This window comes from Nannospalax galili, unplaced genomic scaffold, assembly GCF_000622305.1.
Source record: "Nannospalax galili isolate Female #2095 unplaced genomic scaffold, S.galili_v1.0 scaffold139, whole genome shotgun sequence".
NCBI lineage: Eukaryota > Metazoa > Chordata > Mammalia > Rodentia > Spalacidae > Nannospalax > Nannospalax galili.
Genome location: NW_008345884.1, coordinates 7169228 through 7179846, shown reverse-complemented (window position 1 = coordinate 7179846; position 10619 = coordinate 7169228).

Below are 10619 nucleotides of genomic sequence, written 5' to 3'. Positions count from 1 at the left end.
CACCCAGTGCAATGTCAGTCAAACAATTGTTGCTCAATAATTATTTATTGAATAGATGGCAGTCAACAAACATACGCCTAAATTACCATTCCATGAAAGATTTATGTGTGAATTTATAACACAAAAAAAACATTTTTCATTACCCCATATGGTACCCCATTTTCTTTTCCTGCATACATAACTCTTTCTTTCACTTAACTGCTCTTCCTCCTCCTTTCTTTGTCAAGTGCTCAGTGCTCTCTTCCTACCCTTCGCTTGTATTCTGTACGTTGTCTTTATAGAATGCAGAATAACACAGAGTTCCAAAGGCCTGTCTGAATCTCTCTTCCTCAACTTGCTATCTTTGCATCTTTGGTCTTCTTAGATGCAGGGATCTAAGAAGATATACCTTGGATGTTAGCTGAAGGATCAGAAAAACTATATGCCGAACTTGCTCAGGCTTAACTGTATCATTACATAAGCATATAAAAAAACTTCAAAGAATGGGATTGTGTGTTTATGAAAAGATTATGCTTATAGTATATATCCTAACAAGTGCTAATAGTCATTTGATATTTACAACATAGTATGCTATGATTTTAGTGGTGAATTTTTCAATATACTCAGAATTAGACATTCATAGATTCTGTTAATTAATATATAGAAGAATTGACCTTTTTCAGATAAGAACACCATGACACAACATGCTGGTTCTAAGGCAGTTCTTTTTTAAAAATTAGTTTTAAAAATTAATAGAAAATTTCTTGCATGTATATAATGTGTTTTAACCAAATCCACCCCACACTCCCTCCCCTTCAGCTCCTCCCATCATTTTACCCCTCCAACTTCATGTACACTTCTTTAAACCCACTGAGTACTCTTAATGATACCAGTACTACATGGGTGTGGAGCTATCTACTAGTACCCTGGCAGCCTCTCAGGGACCACATCCCTGAAAAAACTGACTCTCTCTTCCCCCAACAGCATCAATTGTCAATCGCTAAGGATGGGGTATCATAAGCTCCTCCCCCATCCATTTGGGGAGTTTCACTAGCTTTATCTTGTGTAGACCTTGTGCATGCAGTCATAGCAGCTGTGAGTTCATGTGTCATATCTGGACAACACTGCTTCATAACAGTTCCTCACCTACCTCTGGCTGTTAAAATCTTTCTTTCTGTCTACCCCTTCTTCCTGAGCTAAGGCAGACAGCCTTCTTTCTTTTTTATTTAGAGGAAATAAAAACTTTAACTGCATCCTTTTCTTTGTTCCATCTAGTATGAGATTGAGAAATTCTGTGCCTCGAATGCCCTCCTGAGCCAGTCTGGGAAGAATACACACTCAAACATCATTCTGTGCACATATGGAATTTGTCTGTTTGCTGCTGAAAATATTTCTGGGTGACTGAAGCTTTGCTGCTCTTTCACAACTCTAGAGGAAGACAAATCCCTCTAGTCCTAAGAGGCTTCTTTAGTATTGAATCAAAAGCATCAGGGTTTTATTTAAATGTTCTCTTTATCAGATATTTGTTTTGTTAACATGGCCCATGTAAGCATGGGCATCCTCACGGAGGCCAAATCCTTCAAGAAAATGAACCTTCCTCTGCCCCCAGCAACTATCAGTTTCTAATACCTTCTCAGGTTGGGGTGGGATGTCATAGCTCCTTTTCCCTATCCGTGCTTGGACTTTTTCTGTCTACATCTTGTATAGGTGTGTGTGTGGTCAGTTGCTGTGAGCTCATGTGTGCAACAGCCGTCTCACATCCAGGAAACACTATTTTACTGCAGTTGTCCACTACTTCTGGTTTTTACAATCTTTCTGCTCCTTCTTCTGCAATGGCTCCTAAGCCCTGGGGGAAATGGGTATGATACAATGTCCCATTTAGGGCTGAGCTCTCCTCAGTTACCTCTTCTCTGCATATTGACCAGTGTGGCTCTCTATTTCTGAGCATAGTGGAAAATCTTAGGGTTTCTCACCATAAAGTGTGATTCAGGCTGTAAAATTTGTTAGATATTTTTTCTCCATTACTAAGACACTGATATATAATCATGAATAAATATTGGACTTTGACAAGTGCTTCCTCTGTGTATATTGATAGGATCATCTGTAATTTCTCTTTATTCTATTGATTAGAAAGATTATATTAGTTGGTTTTCAAATGTTGAACCAGACTTGTATACTTGGGATAAGTCTTACCTGGCTGTGGCACAAAAGTTGTTTTATACATTGTTTTTTTTCGTTGCTAATGTTTCACAATATTAATCCTACTGACCCATGAAAATGGAAGTCTCTCCATCTTCTAGTATTGTCTTTAATTTCTTCAATGACTTAAAGTTTTTATTATACAAGTCCTTCACTTCTTTGGTTAGATTTATTTCAAGGTATTTTAGGATTTTTGAGGCTATCTTAAATGGGATCACTTCCCTGATTTCTTTCTCAGTATTTTTCTTTTTGGCATATAGGGAGGCTACTGATTTTGTATGTTAATTTTATATCCTGCTACCTTACTCAATGTGTTTATCAGCTCTAGAGGTTTTCTGGAGAAGTCTTTAAAGCCTTTTATGTATAGAATCATACCATCTGCAAATGAGGATACTTTGACTTCTTTCTTTCCAATTTGCATCCCCTTTATCTCCTTCATTTGTCTTATTTCTCTAGTTAAGACTTCAAGTACTACATTGAACGGAAATGGAAAGAGTGGACATGCTTGTTCCTTATTTTAGTGGGAATCTTTTGAATTTTTCACCATTTAACCTGATGTTGACTATGGGCTTATTGTATATTTCCCTTATTATGTTGAGATATGTCCCCTGTATTCCTATAATTCCATGACTTTTAGCATGAATGGATGTTGGATTTTGTAAAATGATGTTTCCACATCTAATATGATGATTATGTGGTTTCTCTCATTGTATCTGTTTATGTGGTAGATTACATTTGTTGATTTATGTATGTTGAACCATCCCTACATCCCTGAAGTAAAGCCAACATGCTCATGGTGAATCATCTTTTTTATGTTCTTGCATTTGGTTTATATTTTATTGTGACTTTTAGTGTCTATGTTCCTTAAAGAGATTTGCTTATAACTTTCTTTTTTGCTGGGTCTTTGTCTGGTTTTAGACCAGAGTAATACTGGGTTCCTAGAAAAAAAAATGGGAGTGTTCCTTCTACTTCTGTTTTACAGAATAATTTGAGGAATATTGCTATTTCTTCTTTGAAGGTCTAGTGGAATTCTGTGCTGAATCCATCTGGGCCTAGGCTTTTGTCGGTTGGGACATTTTTAATTACTGCATCTATCTCATTGGTTGTTATGGGTCTGTTTAAATTATTCATGTCATTTTGATTTGACTTTAGTAGGCTGTACATATTTTAAAATGTATCCAATTCTTTTAGCTTTTCCAGGTTTGAAGAATATAGATTTTTAAAGTATGTCCTTATGACTATAAAGGTTTGTGTGACCACTTTCCCTGCTGGTTACTCAGGGTAACCTGAATCTGTGTTCCTGAGCTATGGCTACTCAGATTTGTCACGGAATAAAGTAATATTTTTCTTTTTGATGTAAGAGCTGTGTTTCATATTGATAGTCAAATTAGATACAAACACAACTTTAAAATTTCTGAAAATTTTTAAAGAAATTTGTAAAATATTCAGACTGCATTTAAAGACATCTAGAATGCAATATATTCACAGAGGTTTTGGTCAAGCCATTCAGTGCCCTGACTCTACTTCACAAGTAGCCTTTGAGTCCACGATATAGGGGGTGGACACATGAACAACACCACCTCTCAGGCATCATCCATGCCACAGAGACCAATAAATAAATGACTTATTTCTGGAAGTACAAAGAGTTTCATCATATAAATGTATCAGGGTATACTGAGACCATAGAGGCATATGTACATAGTAAAATATCAGGGAAACTAGGCAGAAGAACTTATCACACACACCAAATCATCAACAAAAATAGATGCAAAGTCTGTATGACAGTCAATTTGCAAGAAAATTGTAAGTAAATTTTCACAAAATCCTTTTGTGTAGGTATTGTGAATCACACCCACTCTATTCTGATGACAGAGAAGTACTTTAGAACATGAGAGAGAAAATGCTTAAAGCATGATTAGAACAATCATTTTCAAACATATGTTTCTATGGACAAACAAAAGCCTCTGATTCCTAAAAGGTCTGTCCAGTCACTAATCTGAAGTTACTCTTCTCTATATTGGAAACTCTAAAATGCCACATTTAGTAATATTATAAGACACTTCTCAGAGGAAGGCAAGAAAGAAAGGATGGGATTCTTCATGAGTATGCCTCTTGTCCTCCTGCAAGTTCCAAGGCAAGGGCCAGTTACATTCAATGATGCAAATCTAACAGCTTGTATTAAGAGTCTTGAGTCAGTGCCAGCTGTCATTGGTAGAGCAACCAGATGAAAGTACTTTGTGGAGGACATACTTCAGACATAGGACAGGGAGGAGCAATGGATGTGGAACTCACCTGGAAGCCTCCTCCCTGAAGACTGGCTCTCATAGTTTTGGAGAACAATGCAAACTACTAAGAGAGAGCATCAATTGATGTGGGAGACCACGCTGCCTGGCAGCCCTCCCTGCCCCCCAGGGCAAGCAGCCTCCAGAGAACTTGCTGATCAGTCCTCCCTGCCCCCTAAGATAAGCAACCCCTCCGATGATTTAAGATAAGTTTGAGCAACCACCAATTTCCTTATCCTGAAACCAGACTATGGCACCAGGTCCCCTCATCCTAAGGGACATTCATTAACCTGTTGAGACAACACCTTCCCTCCTCCCCAGCTAATTTTCCGCTTCAGCCCATATAAGAATCCCCGTGGAAAAATAAACTTTGGCAGCTTGATCAGAGTTCTTGCTCGTGCTGTCATTCTTCGTGTCTCTTGTCCCATCATTCCAGGTCCCTGGGAGTTCAAGTCTCCGTCTCCTGCCCTGCTGGCTAGGGCAAATTGATAGTCCAACCCCAGCTTTAAAGCCTAAGAAACACAACAATGACAAGCACAGCATTCTATATTGGTGCAGTGGTGGCACTGGGGGTAATCAAGACTACCTAACTGGAAAGCCCACCTCGTGTGGTATTGTAAACATAGCCAAATGCTCATGGCAGGAGAGAACATAGATCTTAGAGAAAAGCCTAAAGCTGTCACATCCCCAGACAAATGTAATTTCTTACTATATGCTAAATATGCATCTTTATATTTACAGACAAGTATGCCAGTCACCACTCATCAAAGCTTCTTATACAATAAACAGAGACTTTTACAGAGGTCTACAACTGGTCACACACAGAGAATAAGTGTCTGTGAGATACCAAGCCCTAAGTGACACATCTACAATGGAATTTCTACACCTAAAGCTCATGGAACATAGAGGAACCAGGGGTAGAGAGAACACTAAAGCATCACTCAACTGTCATCAACAAAGGTCCCTCATGCAACAGAGTGTGATAAACACAAAAAGGCACAACTGGCCCAATGTAGAGAATAAGAGTTTACAGAGTATGGGTCCCTGGACAGACTTCTATATTAAAGCCCACCCACGTAGGGCTCAGGGACCATTGAAGAAGAGGGACAAAAAGATTGTAAGAGCCAGAGGAGGAAGTACATGGCCATATGGAAACAGTCTTACAGTCTTCTGGGAGCATGTCTGTATATTCACAAGTGTGTGTTTATGTATCAAAAAGGATTTTATTTCTTCTTTCTAGAACAAAAATGAAAAATAATAAAACTCTTTCTTTTTCTTATACATATTCCCTTCGTGAATGATAATTTACCTGACATCTTATCTTTATTTTCTACTCTTTGAGAAATCGGATTGCATGTGACTTTCCATCACTGAAGTATTGATTGATTAACATAATTTTATTTTGTGCTAAGAGCAAGTTCCATTTAAGATAGAAACTGAAGAAAACAAATGCTTTTTGGGGAAATCTAGAAATGTGGAAGTTAGTTAATTGTCAGGGAGAACAAAGAAATCAAGATAACAGATAACACCACTATTCATCATGAAACAAGATAAAAAATTATCAAATGTTTGTGCTCCAGTGTCTTTTTAAGTACTGGGGACAGAGACATAAACAAATAGGACTAAAATATTTACCCTTAAGGGCCCTATTCTGAATGGAAACACCCGTGCACATTAAATTTGAAATGAGAAAAGTTTTTAAGCTATAAAGAAAATAAAATCAATACAGCCTGAGAGGGTGGGCTCTGACCTCCATCAGTGATATCAGCAGACTGCCAGAGAGTGCCAGGCTGTGGCCTCACTCTGGTATAGGGGCTGAGAACACAGGTGGACTGCCTGAGAGCACCCAGAGCCTGCCTCCACGTGGTAGGTTCCAAACTTTAGAAGGAAGCCAGAGTGTACCTGACTGGAATCTGACTTGGGCTTCTGTGGGTACTCCTAAATAGCCAATCTGAAGCCATCAGTTCCCTCCAAATTGAAACATGAGAGAACCTGAAATTTGTACCAACCAGCTTCACATAACCAATAAAGAAAGGACTTAGGCACCCTGATAATACAAACAGAAGCATACTTCAACTTAATTCTCATATCAGAATTATAAACAACAAAAGAAATTCACATGCCAAAATCACAAAAACAGAATAATAAAATGGAAAACCAAAACACTCTGTCCCCACCAAATTCCACCAGCCCTGTAGAAGAGTTCTACAAGGAGAACCCCCTAGAGATCACCCAGGACACTGACTTTAAAAGAGAAATTATAAAAATGTCAAGGAATTCAATGAATTTAAAGAAGACATGATCAAAAATACCAAAGACCTAAAATAAAATAGGGATAAACCTGTGAATGGATTCAAAAAAGAGATAGAAACATTGAAGAAAACTCAGGCAGAAATGAAGAAGGAAGTGCAAAACTCAATAAGCCAACTTGAAACAACAGGAGAAAGCCTCACTGCTAGAATGAATGAAATGGAAAACAGAATATCAAACTGGAGGGCAAAGCTGAAGAACTGGACCACTCAAGCAAAGATTATAGAAAATTTAAAAAAAAAAAAAAAACAGGAATGGAATATGCAAGAGATCTGGAACACCATGAAAAGACCAAATTTACAGATCATAGGAATAGAGGAAGGAGAGGAATTTCAGGTTAATGGTATTGACCAGATCTGATCTGAAACAGGATTATAGAAGAGAATCTCCCGAAATTAAGGAAAGACATCCCCATATAAATAGAGGAAGCACACAGAACACCAAATAGACTGGCTCAGAAAAGAAATTCCCCACAACATATCATAGTAAAAACACTAAATGTATCACTTTAACCCAATCAGACTGGCTAGGATCAAGAGAACAAATGATACCAAATGCTGGTGAGTATGTGGAGAAAGGGGAATGCTCATTCACTGCTGATGGGATTGCAAACTCATGCAACCTCTATGGAAAAATGTGGAGAACTCTTAAAAAACTAAAACTGAACCTACCACTCCTTGGCATATACCCAAAGGACTCATCTTATTGTAGAAACTCAGAGGAAACATCTCATCCATGCTTCCAAGTGAAGCCAGACATGGTTGAGCAAGACCTTTGACTTACCTTCACATAGATGGAACTGGTAAAACAAAGGAGCCAGGAGCTCCTCCCAACCCCATGTGACCCCTGAGGAACAGTTCTTCAAATGACCTTAAGTGTAAAAATAAATGGATTTATTTGGGCCAACTGTACGATCTTAAACACACAAAAGGAAAGTATAACCAAAGAGTAAAGTCATCAGTATATTTCTTTAAGACTTCAAGGGATTACACTTCCCAGACATTAGGCCTAAGTCCATGTCACCTGAGTTCTCTCAGGGTCTCTTGTGTTAATAGACAAACCATATAACATAACTTTATGTGAATTTTTCATTTTATTTCTTGGGTAGACATGGGGGAAATTGAGGAACTTACAAAGAAATGAACACTCGATGCCCAGCACCCAGCTCTGCATGGATTGGCCCACCATTCCAGATTTCTTAGGCACCTGCCAACCATTCCATTAACTTTGGGCCACGAACCTTGAGCCCACAGTCTCGGTTGGTAAATACTCCCTCTCACATCCATGTGGGTGAGACAATGGGGCCATCTTTCTCTCCATGCTGGCTGCTGCAAGCTGTTTGCAGTTTCCATCCCAAGATGATGCAAAAAGCCCCTCCCTCAGCAGCTAGCTCTCCACATCAATTCTCTTCAGCAGGCCCCACCCCTTGGAAGAACCAGGCCCCTGGGACACAGTCCATATAAAGTTATTTAATTATTTCTCATTGATGATTTTTGTTCCCAACCAGAAAGTGCTTCTCTGATGCAAGACTTCAAATCTTGGTCTGCAATATTGTACTGTCCACCTGTAGGTAAGGGAGACAACCCACTATTATGCTAAAATGATTGATAAATTTGTTTTCTCCCCCTACCTAGAAGCCTTTGAGAGAGAACTGACACTGATTCTAACCACTCCAAAAGCTATCAAAATACCTGAAAGCAAATCCTGAATCCATTACTCTTGAGTCCAGCCTTGGAAGACAAAAGAAAAATTATGAGGAACCCAATAGAGGGATGCTCTTGGAAGGCCTTGTCAAGAAATTCCAATGGACGTTCATATGAACATTTGAAAACTGCCCTGTTCTGACTTTTTTCTAGTTCCCTGTCTAGAACTTGTAATGCTGATTACTTTGCCTTTACTTCTCCTTCACATCTCCTATTCAATAGTCAAGGACTTTCTTTTCCCCTACAGATAAGAGTTATAAAATTTGGGTGTCTTTTAGACAGACCCACTAAAGGGGTACTCCAATTGCCTCGCCCTGCGTCCCTTTTCAGCATGGAAGAAGCCAGAGCAGTCTGTGTCCCGATTCCCTCTCCACAAGTTGGTTAAGCTCTTCAGAGGATGATGGTGTGATAAGAGTAAGAGGCAGGGGAGGGTATGTTCAGGCCTACATGAGTATAGCAGGCTTGGGTCTCAGCAGATTTCCAGAGAGTGCCTAGTTCTGGCCTCCCTCAGGCCTCCATCTAGTAGAGGGCCTGAGAACCCAGGGGACAGTCTGAGAACCCCCAGATCTTGCCTCCTCCTGGTGGTGAGCTTCCCCTAATTGCATTATACCCATCCCCCTACATGGGGTTTTATGAGGCCCCTCTCAAGGTCCCGGGGCAGATCTGGATTTGGTGCTAAGGCTGAAATCCTAGCAGACAGCCTGAAAGGGTGGGTTTTGACCTCCATCCTCCATCATTGTACCAGCTCTGATCTCAGCAGACCACCAGAGAGTGCCAAGTTCTGGCGTCCCTCTGACCTCCCACTGGCAGAGGGCCTGAGAACAAAGGAGACTGCCTGAGAGGGCCTGCACAGATCCTGACTCCACGTGGTGAAGGAAGCCTGAGTGTACCTGACTGGAACCTGAAGTGGGCTTCTGTGGCTACTCCTGAATAGCTGATTTGAAGACATCAGGTCCCTCCAAATTAAACCTGAGAGAGCCTGAACCCTGTAAAACCCAGCATTATATAACCAATAAAGAAAGGATCTAGGCACCCCAGTAATACAAACAGAAGCATACTAAAACTTAATTCTCATATCAGAATCATAAACAACAAAAGAAATTCACATGCTGAAACCACAAGGAAAAAATAATAAAATGGAAACTCAAAACACTATGTCCCCACCAAACTCCACCAATTCTGTGGAAGATTTCTACAAAGAGAACCCCCTAGAGATAACCCAGGACAATGGATTTAAAAAACAATCATAAACATGGTCAAGGAATTCAACAAATTTAAATAACACATGAACAAACAAATCAAAGAGCTAAAAGAAAATAGGGATATATTTCTGAATGAATTCACAGAAGAGATGGAAACATTGAAGAAAACTCAGGCAGAAATGAAGAAGGAAGTACAAAACTCAATAAGCCAACTTGAAACAACAGGGGAAAGGCTCACCACTAGAATGAATGAAATGGAAAACAGAATATCAACACTGGAGGATAAAGTTGAAGAATTGGACCACTCAAGGAAAGATTATGGGAAAAAAAATTTTTTTTTGTCTTTTTGAGACGTAGTCTCCCTGTAGCCCTAGCTGTCCTGGAACTCACTATGTAGACCAGGCTGGCCTTGAACTCACAGAGATCCACCTGCCTCTGCCTCCCGAGTACTGGGATTACAAGTGTGCACCACCACACCTGGCTGATTATGGAAAATTTTTAAAAACATGGGAATGGAATATGCAAGAGATGTGGGACAACATGAAAAGACCAAATCTACGGATCATAGGAATAGAGGAAGGAGAAGAATTTCAGGTTAATGGCATTGACCAGATCTTAAATAGGATTATCGAAGAGAATTTACTGAGATTAAGGAAAGACATCCCCATACAAATACAGGAAGCACATAGAACACCAAATAGGATCAGAAAATAAACTCTCCATGACATATCATAATAAAAACACTGAATGTACAGAACAAAGACAGAATACTAAAAGCAGCAAAAGAAAAACAAGTCACATACAAAGGACAGCCCATCAGAGTTACAGCTCACTTATCAATACAAACTATGAAATCAGAAGAGCCTGGACCAAGGTATTTCCAGTTCTACATGACAATAGATGCCAGCCCAGAATACTATACCCAGCAAAAATGTCTATTATAG